At 34.6% G+C, this 19,210-nt stretch overlaps 1 protein-coding gene across 3 annotated transcripts in view; it reads right to left on the bottom strand.

Moving 5' to 3' along the window:
• LOC105481157 (sperm associated antigen 16) overlaps positions 1 to 19,210 on the bottom strand; it is a 1,164,883-nt gene that overhangs the window by 265,576 nt on the left and 880,097 nt on the right. The window lies entirely within an intron of this gene.

Here is a 19,210-nt window from a genome sequence, read left to right as displayed (position 1 = left end):
AAAAGATGTCACAATTTTATTACAGTTGTAAGATTACATTCCTCTAAAGAAAGAAGTAGTTGTTAATAACTTTATTTTGGACATTATTTAAATTATTTAAAATGATATTCTTAATATATGAAATCCTACACTAAATTTTTGGAGTTAACATTTCAGACAAGCATTTTCATTTTAACTACATTAGAAAACGTAACAAAACAATAACATGTGCACTCATAATTTGCCTATACACATATCACATGTCACGCATATGATATATGTGACACATAAAATCTGTGAATGTGGGAAAATTATATCATATGCATATCTCAGCTTTTATGCTTGCAATTAGTTAGCATTGATAATTTATACCTCAAATAGAGAAAAAACGAAAAGAGGTAGGAAGAAAAATGGACACAGTGAGAGAAGAATATCGTCATAGCAGGTAGAATGACTGGGACCAGATGAAATTGATGGCAATAAAATGGTATTGTAGTCTGTTAGTCAAAATTCTCAGAAAACATAGTTGGGCTTGCTTTGGTAACAGGTAGTGGAACAAGGAAGAAGGTAATTGAATAAAAGGGAAGGAAAACAGAAGGAAGGGCAAATGGATTCAAGTGACATATCAATGGAAGGTGGGGAGAGATATTTTTGCAGCAGAGTAGCAGCCGCCCAGGCTCATCAGTTCGGAGCCCAGGGTCTGTCTACACGCCTCCTGCTGGTCTCTCAGGAAATGTTTATTGAGCATCTACTTTATGACAGAAATTGGACATATGCTGGTGAATAAGAGGGGTTTCTGCTCCCCAGCAACTCATAATCTTCACTCATTCTCATCATTCTGGTCATTTAATTTCTTTGTCCACTCAAAAATTGAATGAGTATTGGCCACATTAAAATCATCAATTATGTTTATAAAATATCAATATACTGTTTCCCATTTGATGTACACTTTCCTTTTCAGCTGCAGTTCAAATTTTTTAATGTCAATTTAAAAACCATCCTCTCATTTTCTCCATACATTATTTACAATGTTAACATTAACAACTTAATTATCATATAATTTTCCTTATCATTTTGAACTAGCTCACATATTTTCTCACTCCTTGATTTCTATTCTTTCTGTAAAAAAGCACATCCCATAGTACAGTTCAAGTGGACCCATTGTTTTTCTCTAAACACACCAATAATGCAATGAATGCAATTAGTTTTAAAATTTTATAACTGTTGTCACTGGCATAGTAATACAACAGCCTTGTCCCCAATCTAATAAATGAGATGCTTAATCTTTTTTATGACTTAAAAGGAACATGGAGAACTTGGAATGTCCTCAAATATGTAAACATGTATTATAAGAATTGTGAGGAATCAGTGAATTTCATTTCAGAAAAGGAAAGAACAGTTCTCAGTATCAGCCGGGAATATTAATGTTAGAAATTAGAAAGAATTCTTTCCAAATATAAGGGCTTTCAATGATCTGATAGAGGTCACAGAATGGAAATTTTTTTCAATTTTGGGAATAGGGTAGGTAAGTTTTCATCAGAATTTAATCTGCAGGCACCTCTTACCATAGGCAGGTGGATGAACTTGATGTTCTTTTGTTGTCTGGAGTCTATGAATTAAAGACAATCTTAAAGTATAGTTTATCCCACTGAATATTAACATTTGAGGGAGTATACTTAAAATAAAAAATAGTTTAATCACTGTTATTGTGTGAAAATGAGTAGGTAAATAGTTTTAATATTTTTACATTTAATACTAAAAACTTTTATTGCTGTCAAATGATCAAGCTCAATAGTTTGATAATATGAAAGTGAGTCAATATTTATGAAATGCTTTTAATGAGCCAGGTACTGTGCTAAATGCTTCATTAATAAACTAGTACACAGCAAGTTTAAGCAATTTTGAATAACGAACATCATTTAGCTAGGTTTTTTTTTTTACATTGCCTTAGAAACTTAAAAGCCATGACAACGTATGCATTATGGTAAAATGAATATGAATTTTTTTTTTTTTTTTTTTTTTTTTTTTTTTTTTTTTTTTTTTTTGAGATGGAGTCTCGCTCTGTCGCTCAGGCTGGAGTGCAGTGATGTGATCTTGGCTCAGGGCAAGCTCCGCCTCCCGGGTTCACTCCATTCTCCCGCCTCAGCCTCCTAAGTAGCTGGGACTACAGGCGCCCGCCACCACATCCCGCTAATTTTTTGTATTTTTAGTAGAGAAGGGATTTCACCGTGTTAGCCAGGATGGTCTCAATCTCCTGACCTCGTGATCTGCCCGCCTCGGCCTCCCAAAGTGCTGAGATTACAGGCGTGAGCCACCGCGCCCGGCCAAATATAATATTTTAAGTAACAGAAATGTTTGCGTTTAGATTTGATAACTGAAAGATACTTGGTAATGGAAGAACAGCTTAGCTATATATCCAGTTAGCTAGTGAGGCAGATGTAGTGTCTATTACAGTGTTTGGAGCATAGTAGAGCTCAACAAAATATTTGTTAAGCTGATAGATGAGTAATGCTTCCTCAAAGCTTACTTAAAAGTTTTATTTTGGTCCAAGTCCTTCCAAAGCAGTCTTGAGGTGAATATTAATTCTAACCCTGATGGGTCAGAATCACTTACAAGACAGAAAGCAATGGAAGAGGCAGAGAATCTAGAACCAATACTTAGAATATTCTAATGCCCTGTATCCTTCTTCTTTCTCTCATTTCAGGAAAATTGGAGGGCCGTCTGCCAATCTCCTTCCTCGAGACAGAAGAAACTAGAATGTTGTTAATCCAAACTGTGTAGTTTGAGTTTTGAGGGACATGGAGATGGAGAGATGTGGGAAGGAGATTAGTTGACAACCTGGGGAAAAATCATTTTATCTACAATTTATGACAGTCAGGCTATAGTTAGGCATTTAACCTAAATTAAGAAATATTTCAAAGAAAGTGTTTTTAAAGACAGGTGAGATTTCATGACAATCTTAATGAGAGTCAAGGTTCAAGAGGTTTGGAAATCTCTAAAATGCAATTCTGGTTACCATTGGTAGTAGTACTGCTGATCTTGAGGATGGGAAGGTACTGAAGGTGGATGTGCAGAAAGCTCTCAAAGAAGTTCAGATTGAGATCTATGATTGTTTTTCTAAAACTGAATCTCCAGCACCCAGTATAGTTCTTACTACATGTTAGGCATTTGGTCTTTGAATAAACAATTGAATGAATAAATGAATAAATACAAAGGGAATGAAGAGTAATCAACGTTGACTCTATGTGATTTAAAATAATTTGTTTCAAAAATACACAAATATTAACTGAGCCGAAGCTAAAAAAAATGCTTTGTGGTCATAAGACTCAAATGAATTTAATTATGCCAGTAGAATTTAGCCAAGTGGACAAAGGGTACAGCTGAGATGAAAATGAATAGTCATGACTCCTGATTGCCTTTGTTAAGCCTCCCGCCACCAAATTAAAGATCCCATAATGAGAAAACCATATAGACATGAAGTTAATAATACATTAGAGAGTAGAACATAAGATCAACCTAGCTTCATCTAGGCCGCTGAGAATTTATTAGAGAAAAATTTAGCAATAGGTATCAAGGATCACAAAAATGTCCAAACTTCTGGAACTTTTAATATTACTTCTGAACTTTACTATAAATTCAAGAAAATGTATTATTAAAAAAACTAATGTAGCATTACTTATAAATAAAAATGGAAACAAGTGAAATTTGCAATAATAATCTAATACGGAAGAAGAAAACCTTGGTCTGTGGTGGATTCAGAAAACTGCTTGAGGCAACTTTTATGCAAACTTGTTATCAACAGCTGCAGAGAGACAAGCAGACTATACTCTCTCTCTGCACAGAGGTTCCAAACATAGTTATGTACAGTAACACAGAAAGAAAAGGAAAAAACTGGAATGTTAATGAGGTCATTAATAATTTAAATAAATAATTAAAATACTATTTTATAAAACAATAGTATTCCTTAATATAAACATATCTTATGGCTTTGTATAATTTTTTAAACAAATGTTTCAAACTTGGGCATTATCCTAACTTTTAGGATTATGGGGCTAGTGCTCAGAGAGGTTAAGAAATATTATATAGTAATATAATTTTTTATATGAAAGTCCCTATGTCTTTATATTGCATCTCTAAAAGAACTAGGATATTAACCTATTTTGGAAGACTCAGGTCCAATTTGATTGTAGTTTGAACCTTCATCCTGATGAGTCAGGTAAGTAGTTTCTTGGTTCAACTTGCTGGGTTTTATATACATATATGTTATATATATAAATACCTTTTTCTTTTGAAAAGTCTGAACAATACTGAACAATTTACTGAACAATAATTTAGGCCCAGGACATTGTTTCCTTTCTTTAAGGGTTCCTCAAGGTTGAACAATAGAATATATAAAATATTATCTTTTCAAAGAGTTATACTGCATACCAGAAAAATTAAATGAATGATTTTACATCAACTATATATACATGAGAATGTTGTAAACACTAAGTGAAGGAACTTTGTTTATTTAGCAGTACATTCTAGTGACCTAGAATAAAATATAGTTCATGTTCAATAGATAATTGTAGAATGAATAAATGAATACCTTAGATAAAAAATTATAAAGCCATTAAAATAACAATTATAGAACCAAAGTAAAACATGGAAAAATTTATGTCAAACTCTGGTTACATTGATTAAAAGTATATAATATACATGTACAATGATTAAATGGGGAGTTACATCTATCATTTATAAAAACTTTTGTGTATTTTTATAATCATTTAATGCTTTAAATGTGAACAATAAGTACAAATAAACTCCTCAAACATAAGAGTTATATATTAATCAAATATCATTGCCAAACATGTTACTATTTATTTCATGAGCTCTTAATTCATTTTATTTTACTTTACTTTTAAATCTTATTTTTGAGATAGGGTCTTGTTCTGTTGCCCAGGGTGGACTGCAGTTCAATATTGTAATCTCAAACTCCTGGGCTCAGGTGATCCCTCCACATCAGCCCCCCAAGTAGCTGAAACTACAGGCATTTGTCAACGCCCTCAGCTAATTTTAAAATATTTTTAGAGACAGGTTCTCACTATGTTGCCCAGGCTGGTCCCAAACTTGTGGCCTCATGCGATCCTCCCACCTTGGCCTGCCAAAGTGCTGGGATTATAAGCATGAGCCACTGTGCCCAGTCTCATGAGACTTTAAAATATGTCAGTGGTACAAGTACTGATACTGAGAATGGGAAGGTACTAAATGTGTATGCCTGGAAAGCTCTCAAAGAAGTTTCCATTTAGGTCTGGAGCTCTTTCTGTAACGCTGAATCTCTCGCAGCCAGCACAGTTCCTGCTACATGTTAGGTATTTGATTTTAAATCACTAATTGAATGAAAAAATATAGAGAAAGTAGAGAGTAATAAATGTTGATTGTATGTAATTTAAAAGAATTTTTTTCACAAACATAGAAATTTAAGTGAGCTAAAACTCAGAAAAAAATGTTTTTGTGATCATAAGACTCAAGATCATATATTTGCATAATACTTTATAGCTTACCTTATAACATACCTGTAAATAATGTCACAGCTGACTCTCACAACTACATGATGAGTCAAACTGTGATTCTACCTCTTATTTAAAACTAAATATATTCTAGAAGAATTAAATAATTTATGGAAGGACCCTGGTCAAGATGATCTTAAAACACAACTACGAAATGAGACAATTAAAAACTAGTAATAGCTAACTAATTGGGTAATTACTATGTGTCTCTCAGGGTTCCAAGCATTTGTATACAGATATATACATATGTCAGACAATCAAAGAAAAAAAAACCCCAAAACTATGATGAAATAGGTGATCACCTCCATTTTATGGATGAGGAAACTGAGCCACAAAAAACTTAATTAACTTTCCTACAGTTCACAGTTAAAAAAGAAATGGCCAGGATTTAAGGCCATTTGACTTTAGAGTCACTAACCTGTACTATGTCTCAAAGACAGAGTGGGGCTAAAAAACGATTCTTAGAATCATAAGACCTTGAAGAGTTTGAGGACAGCATTAACAGGCATACTATGCACTAAGTAAAAGCAGAATAGAAACACAAAATAGAGAACAGGGATGAAAATACGAGTTCTGGGCTTTGGGTTTGGAAGCAGTCTGGATATACAACTTGTGCAGGATAATAACAGAGACTAAAAGAGCTTTGTGTCAGATGGAAGATAAACATCAACTTACTGCTAAAACCATGGCTGGGGTAAGATTTCCTGACAAAATGAAGCTGACAAAAGTTGCCAGCTAATGCTGTTTGAAGCTACACTTTTTGTGAATCTATACATTTAAGGACTCTAGAGTTAATGCACAGGCTCGCCACCTGGACCTGGACCAAGTAGCATACTCAGTGACTGGATCTGTGGTTTCAAAACCAGAGGGCAGGTTTCATCTACAGTAAACATAAAACCTATCCTAGAACACCCTGGAGCTAGGGGCCTGGGAAACCTGGGACAAAGGAGATAGTTACAATATTGAAAGTTATGGAAGGGTAAGCACAAAGAAAGAGGAAAAGTCCCTATTTAATAAATGGTGCTGGGAAAACTGGCTAGCCATATGAAGAAAGCTGAAAGTGGATCCCTTCCTTATACCTTATACAAAAATTAATTCAAGATGGATTAGAGACTTAAATGTTAGACCTTAAACCATAAAAACCCTAGAAGAAAACCTAGGCAATACCATTCAGGACATAGGCATGGGTAAGGAATTCATGTCTAAAATACCAAAAGCAATGGCAACAAAAGCCAAAATTGACAAGTGTGATCTAATTAAACTAAAGAGCTTCTGCACAGCAAAAGAAACAACCATCAGAGGGAACAGGCAACCTACAGCATGGGAGAAAATTTTTACAATCTACTCATCTGACAAAGGGCTAATATCCAGAACCTACAAAGAACTCAAACAAATTTACAAGATAAAAACAAACAACCATCAAAAAGTGGGCAAAGGATATGAACAGACACTTCTCAAAAGAAGATATTTATGCAGCCAACAGACACATTAAAAAATGCTCATCATCACTGGTCATCAGAGAAATGCACATCAAAACCACAATGAGATACCATCTCACACCAGTTAGAATGGCAATCATTAAAAAGTCAGGAAACAACAGGTGCTGGAGAGGACGTGGAGAAATAGGAACACTTTTACACTGTTGGTGGAACTGTAAACTAGTTCAACCATTGTGGAAGACAGTGTGGTGATTCCTCAAGGATCTAGAACTAAAAATGCCATTTGACCCAGCCATCCCATTACTGGGTATATACCCAAAGGATTATAAATTGTGCTGCTATAAAGACACATGCACACGTATGTTTATTGCGGCACTATTCACAATAGCAAAGACTTGGAACCAACCCAAATGTCCATCAATGACAGACTCGATTAAGAAAATGTGGCACATATACACCATGGAATACCATTCAGCCATAAAAAAAAGGATGAGTTCGAGTCCTTTGTAGGGACATGGATGCAGCTGGAAACCATCATTCTCAGCTAACTATCACAAGAACAGAAAATCAAACACCACATGTTCTCACTCATAGGTGGGAAGTGAACAATGTGAACACTTGGACTCAGGAAGGGGAACATCACATACTGGGGCCTGTCATGGCATGGGGGTTGCGGGGAGGGATAGCATTAGGAGATATACCTAATGTAAATGACGAGTTAATGGGTGCAACACATCAACATGGCACATGTAAACATATGTAACAAACCTGCATGTTGTGCACATGTACCCTAGAACTTAAAGTATAATTTAAAAAATAAATAAATAAATAAAAAGAAAATTTAGCATCTATATGGAGATGTGTTGCAAATGTAAAATGCACGCTAGATTTTAAGAAAAGAATGTAAATATCTAAAAATTAATTTTAAATTATTGATACTATGTTGAAATAATGCTTTGAATACATTTACTTAAAATATTATAAATGAATGCTGTATGTATCTTTTTGCTTTTTAAAATTACAGCTCCATTGAGATATTCACATACCATTGAAAATGTACAATTTGATCATTTTTAGTATATTCAAAGGGCTGTGTGATTATCACTGCAATCAATTTTAGAACATTTTTATCATCCCCCAAAAAAGCCCCATACCCTGGTCAGTTCTCATCATTCTCTAACCTTTCCAGCCTTAAGCAAACACTGATCTTTGTTTTCATGGATTTGCCTATTCTGAACACGTCACAGAAATGGAATCATATACTGTAATATTTGATCTTCGGCATTTGTCTTCTCTCAGTTAGCATAATGTTCTCAAGGTTCATCCCTGTTGTAGCATATATAGGTACTTCGTTCTTTTTGACTGCTGAATAATATTCTATTATATGCTATATTTTGTTGATTACTATTTGGTTTGTTTTCTCTTTTCTGCATGAGGAATAATCCTGATGTAAACATGCATGTACAAAGAAAAAAAAGAAAGAAAGAGAGTTAAAAGAGAGGATCAGACCTTTTACTTACTCAGAAGAAGCTACCAAAAGTTTTCCATAACACACAAAGAGATCTAAAGCTAATATAGTCAGTAATTGCAAGATAAAATTGATCTGTATAGATTAAAATTATGAAAGATTGAAAAAGATTTTAAAGTGAGTCTCAAAGATTTGAATAAAGAGCTAATATTCATTAAAGAAAAAGAAATGAAACAAACACAATCTAAAATTACTTGAGAGATCCAAGAGAATTAAAATGTTAGTCATTGAATAAATAGGGCTCTATAGATAGGATGTACTCTATTCTAGACAAAGTTGAAAAGAAAGTTAGTGGATTGGGATATTACAATCTGGAAAATTAGCTGGATTGTAGACACAGAGATTAAAAGATAAAAGCATGTAAACCATTAAAAGACTTGAGGGTGGGGGTGGAGTTACATAGTCCAATATATGTTTTATAAGCATTACAAAAGAAGATAATGTAAAGAGAGTCAGAATAGCAGTATCTGAAGGTGTAATGGCTGAAACTTTTCCAGAATTGAAGAAAAATATAATATTAAGACTAAAATTGCACTCCAAATATTGAGCATAATGCATAAAAATTAAACTGCACCTGAACACAGAGTAATAAATATGTGGGATATTATGGACAAAGAGATATTTACCTACAAGTGAAAAATGACAGATTACCTATTTAAAATATTTTAAAGAGATTTCAATTAATTTTGTAAGTAGATATTAGAACCAGTGGGATAATGTCCTCATTATATTGGGGGAAAAACCTCAACCTAAAATTCTATGCTTAAATATCATTTTTGATTGAATGCATTTTCATTCAATGAATAAAAATGTTTAAATCTAAATATCTTATGGAAAAAGTATTAATGTTTGTATTTCATCATGAAAAAGTAAAATCCTAAGTATAGTATGGGTCAAAATACATAATGGTGAGCACAAATACTTAAAAATTCAGTAATTTTTTTTTTTTTTTTTTTTTTTTGAGACCGAGTCTCACTCTGTCACCCAGGCTGGAGTGCAGTGGCATGATCTTGGCTCACTGCAACCTCTGCCTCCCGAGTTCAAGTGATTCTCCTGCCTCAGCCCCCTGAGGAGCTGGGATTATAGGCGCACTCCTCCATGCCTGGCTAATTTTTGTATTTTTAGTAGAGACAGGGTTTCACCATGTTGGCCAGGATGATCTCGATCTCGTGACCTCCTGATCCACCCACCTTGGCCTTCCAAAGTGCTGAGATTACAGGCACGAGCCTCCGTGCCCAGCCAAAAATTCAGTAATTTTTAATCAAAATTGATTTAGTTAAAATCAGAGACAAAATGCTGAATCCAAACCCCAGCTCTAATTCTACCCCTAACCTAATTTAAATCTTAATTAAGCAAAATTCAGGAAATAAGTTAAAAAGAAGGAAATAAAACAAGATTAACAGAGAATACAAGTTATTGTTATGGTAATACCAATACAGCAATATCTATCTCTCTTTCTGTCACACCCACCCACCCACCCACACATACACACAAATGGAATATACTTAACAATTGAAAGTAAGAAACAACTAAAATAGTTTAAATAATAAAGAATACAGCTATATGCAACTTACAAAAGAAACATTAAAAACAAGCAGAAACAATAACAAAATTCCCAAAATATTCAAGAGTGTGAAAATAAAGGAATAAAATCATTAAATACTAATTACTAAGAAGCTCATAGAATAATATCAGTGTCAGAAAAAAATAATTACAGTAAAAAATTTACTGGAATCTATTACTAAAGAATAATAAAGGAATACTCTAGCCACAAGGTATAACTAATAAATTTATATGTAAAGACAAATTTTTAAAATATGTTAAAAGTTATCATGAGTATAAAAATAAATTATTTTCCCAAATTATGGGGAAGATTGTAATACAAGTCCATCAGAATGATAGATAATGCACAAAAGCAAAGATATACAACAGTTAACCACCCCTTCAAACAATAGAGCTTGATCTAAAATGGAAACCAGTATTTGCCAAATATATAATATCATCAGGTATATGTGAAGTATGTGATAAGCCACAAAATAAGTTTCAAGATATGACAAAGAAGTGTTATAAAGGCCACATTTTATTACGATGATGCAATTAAAATGGAAGCTAAAAATTACACCAAAGCTTTAAAAAAAGGTTTGGAAGCTAAAAGCAAAAAACACAATGTAAATTACAAGTTTGGAATTGGTGACAAACAAAAAAAAAAAAAAAGAGAGAGAGAGAGAGAGAAAAAAAGCACACTCTGCAAAAATATTTAAAGAGATTTATTCTGAGCCCATATGAGTAACCACATGCTGGGGAAATACAGTCTCAGAAATCTTGTAAAAGGGTGCCCGAGGTGATCAGGTTACAGTTTGGTTTTATACATTACAGGGAGATAGGAATTTCAGGTAAAATAATAAATCAGTACATGGGAGATACACATCGGTTTGGCCCAAGATGGCAGGACATCTTCAAGTAGAAGCTTACAAGTCATAGGTGGGTTTTTGGATTCTTTAGCTGGCAATTGGTTGAAAGAGTTAAGCTTTGTCTAAATACTTGGAGTCAGTAGAAACAAATGCTTAGGTTAAGATAAAGGGTCTGTTATCTGTCATGTGATGCCATGCTAGAGCCAGGTTGGAAAGTAAGCCACAGTATACTGGGTCAAAAAGGGCCTGTTTAACAAGATGTTATGGCTTATAGGCTTGATTTTACCCAGGCCCTTAGAAAGGAATTTGAGCAGGAAGAAAAACTCAGAGTTCAGTGCTCAGAATTAATCCAAGTGAAGGAATTCATATTATATTTGTTGAAGGGAGCTGAAGCTATCATTAATGAAAATTTATAATTTCAGATACATTTTTTAAAAAGAGAAATTTAACATAATATATTAAAATGTAATTGAAGATGCCCTTTTCTACAGAATAGAAAGGTAGAAATAATTAATATATGATGGATGAGAAGCAAAATTAAACAAAGTTATTAAAATAAGAGATAACATCAACAAAATCAAAAGCTGGTCTTTGAAAAGAATATATAGACAGACAACTGGAAAGGTTTGTCAAAAGAGGCAAAAATAATCACAAAGAAAAAAGTCATAATTAAGCAACATCAGGGAAAAGCGGATAATTAAAAATATGATAGCGATTAAAGAAACCACACCAAATGCTATGAAGGACTTAATGTTAATTGTGAATTCTTCAGCAAAATGGCATTTCCAGAACAAAATAAACATAATAAATACAAAAGAAATACAAAATAAAATACATAAACCAAAACAATAATAAATAAAAAAATCAACTGGCTATAAACTTTGAAAAAAATGTCTTAAATAGAACACGCAATACAAGAAATAAAGAAGAAAACCATTAAGACAATATAAATATTGCTCTTGAAATGAGACCTAGACAGAAGAAAGAATGATTAAACACCTGAAAACCTTTTCACTGATCCTAAGAATATAGTTGAGTGAAACAAATTCAAACAGTGGTTTATTTGGAGTAAATCCACTTAGCTTGGTTACCCAGCCCAAGATCACTCTAGTGGTCACAGGTTTGCTATCTCACTGTTTTTTGAAGAACTGCCTCTCATTTCCTACACTGTAGCTGATGTGCTCATAGGAACTCATCTCCCTGGACGGAGTCATTATTTAAGGGGTAGGAATCTGGCTCAGGTGGGAGCAATAAGATTACTTCCCTGTATTTTCCAAGCTAATTTTGAGAGAGATAAGTTATTTCTTCTCGGATTAAAAGGTTTCAGAAAATGTGTAATATACATATACATGTGTAGTCTTCCTTCTGATGCTCAGGTCTAGTACAATAAAGAAACTAGTAAGAGTAAGACCATTCAGGAAGTCAGGTGGTATTTGAGTTTTGGTTCCTGTCAAATCTAAATGCCAGCTGCCACCTGCTCAGTCTGAAGACTAGGTTTGTGAGCTGAAGAAGTAAAGGATGTATCGTCCTCAAATATGCCAAAGTGGTATATTGACTATTTTGAGATAAAAACATTGGGGAAATTATAGTTTCAGAAAAAGAATGGCTGAATTTTCTTTTCCTGCATGCAGCAGGCCTTGAATATTCTTTTGCAAGGGGTGCTTTCCCAGTATCAGGGCGTGAGAAGAATTCTTATCACCAGAGACTGGGACTTAGTCTTGTAATAGGCCTGAATAAAGAATCTCCCCCAAATAACCCTTATCTTCCACTAGCTTTACACCTCTCATATATCTCCTAGTGTCTCCCCAAGAACTTATTACCCTAGCCAGGTCCCCTTGTTCTGTAATTTCTTTACAATTTCATGTTTTTTGTCTAAAAAATGTAAAAGCATTTTCTTTGGCCATTCCTTTGGACTTTGCTCTCTGATGAAAATCCTCATGTAAATATAAAATTAATAAAACTTGTGTGCTTTTCTCCTGTTCATCTGCTATATCAATTTGGTTCCTGGACCAGCCAAAGAGCCCACATAAGAATAAAAAGGGGGTGGGACTGATCTTTCCCTCCTCTACAGAGCCAATGAACACCCTAATTTTGCTTAAATTAGTTTGATTTGGGGTTTTTTAATTAACATGTCCTATTTTTTTCTATCAAATTAGAATAAATTTTTAATGACAGCACTGATGTTGATAAAACTGCAATACAATCAGTTTTGTATTACTGGTGGATATAGTAATTGATAACTAAAATTAACAGTTTTTTGCCATGACATATGCTCAATATTTATAGGATTTTTTTTATGTGCAACAATTATATTTTACAAATGAGGAAAATAATGTTTAAAGAGGTAAAGTGACTTCCCTAAAATTACCTAGTTAGAATGATTTGGAGTGCAGATTCAAGCCCCTGTATGGTTAACTTCTGAGTCCAAGATTTTATCCACTGTATTACATTTTATTTTTTCAAAACGAGTATAGTATATCACAAAAGTTTAAAAATATAGAAAATATTTCCCCATTAGGATACATTAAATAGTCCATAAGATAAACATTTGTCACATAGATGTTCCTCACACTATTATTTATAAGCTAAAACTGTAGAAACATTAAAATTATCAATAGATAACACATATATAAATATATAAAATTATAATATGTATAATTATATAGCTAAATTATTATTTTGGCATTTCAAAATATATATGTTATTAGATAACATATATAAATATATAACTAAACTATTATAATGGCATTGCCAAAGATTATTAATGACAAAAAATATGTAGTTCAATGAAAATAGCAGCATGCAAAATTGTCTATATTATATGTATACACAAAGCATATATTGAAAATAAATCAGAAATTATTATCTTTAGGTAGTAAGCCGATGCACATTAATTTTATTTGTTCTTTTCAATTTAAAAAATTAGATTTCATGAAATTATCATACATTAATTTGTATCATCAGAAAAATATTTTTGAATAAAGAAATAATGAAATCAAAACATCACACACAGTACCTGTCAAGTGATCTAATTTTTATTTTCTAAAATTCTGCTATGCAAAATGGGCAAGTAAGAGGGGTCATCAAGCAAATGGCAGAGACATTAAGCCCGGGAAACATCAGCTGCCTTCAATATGTGAAGGTAATGACCTGCAACTTGGTATTAAGGTATAACTATAATAAAATGTTTAGGCTCATTAGGAGGAAAATTAGTATTTCAAACATTTTTAGTACTGATACATTAGCATGTCTCTTAGGACAGGCCTATGCAGCATTAAGCAATAGCTCATTACACCATTTCCTCAGTACCCGAATGGCACAAATAAAGCAAAGAAATTATGGAATTAGAATGGAAAGAGAAGACAAGACTTGGGAATGCTCAGAAAGTTCAAGTACAAAGAAGGAGGAAATATAGAGCATTGGAAAGGTGTGGATAAGTTTGTAATTTTTGGTGTATACTTCTTTCCTATGCCATCATCAGTCTGTTAGGCATTAAGAACTACCATATCACCAACCATGCTCCATGGATAGGAGAGCTGGAAATCTCAAAAATAATTACTGAGCAGCTAAAGTATACAACACAGCAGTACATCATTACAATAACTTGTACAAAGTGATTTATATGTACTGTCTCATTTAAGTCTATATCTCTATGGTTAGGTACTGGTACTGCTCAATGTTACAAGTGAGACCACCAAGGTTCATGTTATTACACTTGCCCAGAGTCATGTGGTTAGCAAAACGCAGGCTCGGAATGCAAAACCTGGTGCTATGGTTTGGATATGGTTAGTGTGGCCCTACTAAGTCTCATTTTGAAATATGATCCCCAATGTTAGAGTAGGGCATGGTGAGAGATTTTGGGGTCATAGGGGTGGTGCACGCATGAATGGTTTGGTGTCATTCTTGTAGTGAGTGAGTTCTCACTCTATTAGTTTCTGTGAGAGCTGCTTGTTAAAACCAGCCTGGCACTACACCCTCTCTCTTCCTCTCTCTTGCCATGTGACATCTACACTCCCCTTCTCTACCTGTTGGCTCCCCTTCCTCTTCCACCATGAGTGGAGGCTCCCTGAAACCCTCACCAAAAGCAGATGACAGCACCATACTTCTTGTACAACATGCAGAACTGTGAGCCTCACAAAGCTCTTTTCTTTATAAATTACCCAGCCTCCGATATTCCTGCAATCGGCAGACTATAGAAGCATGGCGCCAGCATCTGCTTCTGGTGAGGGCTTCAGCCTGCTTCTGTTCATGGCAGAAGGCAAGGGGAGCCAGTGTGTGCAGAAATCACATGGCAAGAGAGAAAAGCAAGAGAGAGAGACAGAGAGAGGAAGTGCTAGGTTATTTTTAACAACCAGCTCTTGTGGGAAATAAGAGTGGGAATTCACTCATCACCTCCCTCAGGGAAGGTATTAATCTATTCATGAGAGATTTGCTCCCATGACCCAAACACCTCTTACTAGGTCCCACCTTCCAACACCATTACACTGGAAATTAAATTTCAACATGAGATTTGGAGAGGTCTAACATCCAAACTATAGCACCCATGAAGCCACTTAGGTGCATAAACACGCATACCTTGTTATTGAGGTAAAACACACCAGAACAGCTAATAGAGCTTTAAGAGCATATCAACAAGTACCATATGTATTAACAAAGAACAAATCGAGCAAGCAGGTGTTTAAATTGACAAGGCAGAAGAGTAACTAGAAATAAAGACAATGTATATAAAGCAACCAAAATTTACTGAACTCTACTGTGACCCTGGCTTGGACCAAGAGGAAGAAAAACAATGAATATAAGCCCTCAATAAGCTTCTGGTCAATTGTTGGAGAGAGGAATAACTAGGCAATTACAATAGAAGAATTAAATGCTAGAAGTAGGTATTGTTTAGAGTACAAATTGATCACCTAATTCAAGACTGTAGAATCTAAGAAAGTAACTTCTAGGAGCAGAACCCTAGGATAAATTCACCAGGTGAATACAGTTTTCTGGAAATGTAATGTTTCAGACAGATTAAGATTATGGACAAATATTAGTGATGAGAAGGCAGGAAGGTGTCATTTTTATTGAAAATGGCACAATGTCAGCGCACAAAGCAGAAATGAACACACTACCCCATGGGGAATGTGGTGAATTTATGATGAGGTTAACAATGTGTAAAAACTCCAAAGTTTCTGAAGCCCACATTGAGGAATGTAAATTTTACATATGATGTAAAAAAGTTATTATGTGTTTTGTATATAAATATTGATACATTAAAGGGAATGTTGAAGGCCACTAGTCTCAGTAAGTTAAGAAGGTATTGTCTAGTGCAAGATTGTGTCTCGGAGGTCCTGAAAAACAAGTGAAGATTGCTTTCTTGTGGTATTCAAGTTTGTTATAAGTAAGAGGTTGACTGAATTGGGCAAAGTTGTCTCAATCTGTAGAAAACCTATCTCTTCATTCATCCAACAAATATTTATGGAGCCTGCAAGAGTTGGGCACAGTTTTAAGTGGTGGACAAGCCTCACGGAATGGGCATGCTTCTGTAAAGAAATATACAATAAATTAAATAAATCAGTAAAATATGTGGTATGTTAAATGTTAAAAGCTATAGAGAATTTTTAAAAATGTAGACAAGGAATGTTTGGCAGACAGGGTGTTTAAATATAAATAGCCTGTCAAAACTAGGAGTGTGTGACCTTTGAATTAAAACCTTATGGATTTGTGGGGCCAAGTTGTGCTGTGAGAATGAAGAGTGATTCAGGAAGAGGGAAGAGCAAGATCAAGGGCCCTGAGGCAGAAGCACTAACAGTAAATAGGCCAGTGTAGACTTCCAAGAACAGGTGCTATGTGTTGAACTGATTCAAAAAGCATGGATTTGGAGATCAGTCAGAAACTATGAGTCATCATTAAGTCCAGATTGCTGGAAGCACAAAGGGGTATTCTCATGATTTCAATTATTATTAAGAAGTTTATGACTCTTGAATCTACATCTCCAATTAACAACTCTCTCTTAAATTCCAGGTCTTTATTTCCAACTACCCATAGCATTTCTCATTTGGAAGTTCCTCACGTACCTCAATGTCATCCTGTTCAAAGCCAAATTAATCTTTTCCTCACTTTCCATTTCAATAAAAGGATCCAAACTCCAGGCAATCAACAGAGCTTGTTATCCCATTCTCCATCTCTTTCCTTTCCAATTCAATTCAGTTGAAATTTGCCTCCAAAAATTCCTTATTTCAGCCTGTCATCATCTCACTTGGGACGCATGCAGTGAACTTCCTCACTTCAACCCTTTATCTTTGCAAGCTATCTTATCTTATCTTACCTTATCTTATCTTATCTTATTATTTTTGAGATGGAGTCTTGCTCTATCACCCAGGCTGGAGTACAGTGGTGTGATCTTGGCTCACTGCAACCTCCACCTACCAGATCCAAGTGATTCTCCTACCTCAAGCTCCTGAGTAGCTGGGATTACAGGCACGCATCATCACACCCGGACAATTTTTGTATTTTTAGTAGAGAATTTTCGCCATGTTGGCCAGGCTGCCCTCGAACTCCTGATCACAGCTCACTGTAACCTTAAACTCCTGGGCTCAAGCCATCCTCCCACTTCAGCCTCCTGAAGCAACTAGGACCACAGGTGTATGCCCATATGCCCAGCTAATGTTCTTTATTTTTGGTAGAGATGGGGTCTCACTATGTTTTTCAGACTGTTGTCAAACTCTCAGAAGTTTGAGCTACCACATCTAGCCTAGTTTATCAAGAAAAAGGACTAGATCTTTACTTGTTTGAATCTCCCACAACACCTAGCACAATGCTTTTCATTTTGCAGATGCTAAATAAATTGAAAGCACAGTCCTGAAGGAATTGAATATAGACTGGCCCAAATTCCTGGCTGCAAAATATGATGCAAAATTAGTGGATTTCTGAAGGTGAAGTGGAGAAGAAGTTTTAATAAATCACAGAGTCTTTCTACTCTAAAGACAATTTTTGAAACTAACGTTTTATTCAAGGAGAAATGGAAATTCCTTACATGGCATATGAAATTGATGCATTCTCCCTCTGGCAGTGAGCCTCTTCTAAAAGCACTAAAGAATAATGTTCCTCACTCTCATGTGAGTTTACTTCATTTTCAGTGTCATTATTGGCATTATTTCAGACATTCACGTATGAGATCTTTGTCTTATAGACCCTTGGTGTTTTCTTCCGATGTGACTTGTCACATCGCAGCAATATCTTATGATATATTTACATACTAACATACTGTAATGTCAAAGTAGGGCAGTAGGGTTTCTGGAATATGAAGAAATAAAACCAAAGAGATATGAAGTAAAAATTGAAGCTTATTACTCCACATCTGAAGAGCCAGTGGTATTAAATTTTTACAGTTTAGCATCACTCTGTATGTCAGAAGAAAGATCTCAGATTTGCTGTGGTGTTTGCTAATGTTAAAGCATTCCTCCGGCCAACAGACAAAATGAAGTCTGTATGGCTGACTGAGGTTCTCAAAGTTAATACAGAACCAGGTGGTCACAGCCAGGCAAGGGAACTGTCAGGTACTCTGTGTTCTCAGAAAGTACTCTATGTTCTCAGAAAGGTATTGTAAAAGTGTCACAAAACCTCCCTTTCTATGATTAAGCCAAACCAGTTTCTGTTGTTGTCAAGATAAACTATGGCCAGGACTCTCAGACTTTCACACCGCCTGCTTAAAAAAAAAAAAAAAAAAATCTGACCAGAGACTTCTGGTTTAGAGCTTGGAAGCCAGTCAATCAGGGTTTCTCTATTTCAACCAATCAGAACTGAGTAAGTTTGAATGCTTCATTTGCATAAATGGACGACTTGGTTGAGAACTGGGGTGAGAATTTTCTCTATTTAAGCCAGACCCTCCCTTTCTTCATTGGAAGGCACACTCACTTGTATTGCAGGCTATTCCTCCCCAATTTTGAGATTGTTGTTAAGAAAATAAAGCTCTTCCTTTCTCCTCTACAGATCTCATGCTTATTTGTCAACACCAGTAAGTATTGAGTCACAAAGTATCTTTCAGATTTCAGAAAAACCAGGTGTGAAAATAAATTCTTGTTTCTCTAAAAAGTCTTATAAGTGATGCATTCATAGTCTATAGTTTTTCTCAGTTTCTAAAGAAAATGTTAGTGATTACCAATATATTTCTGAAAGATAATATAAAAGTATTCCATGGAGTAGAAATGTAAAGTCTTGAGAAATTAAGGGATTTGTCTAAGCTTTCACATGAAATTCATGGTCCAAGCAGAACTATAATTAAGGTTTTCTTCAAACATACTGTAAAGTTTGATTTTTTAT

Source organism: Macaca nemestrina, chromosome 11 (assembly GCF_043159975.1).
Source record: "Macaca nemestrina isolate mMacNem1 chromosome 11, mMacNem.hap1, whole genome shotgun sequence".
NCBI classification, from domain to species: Eukaryota; Metazoa; Chordata; class Mammalia; order Primates; family Cercopithecidae; genus Macaca; species Macaca nemestrina.
The sequence above is the reverse complement of the archived record's forward strand: the minus strand, read 5'-3'. Positions and strand labels throughout refer to the sequence as shown.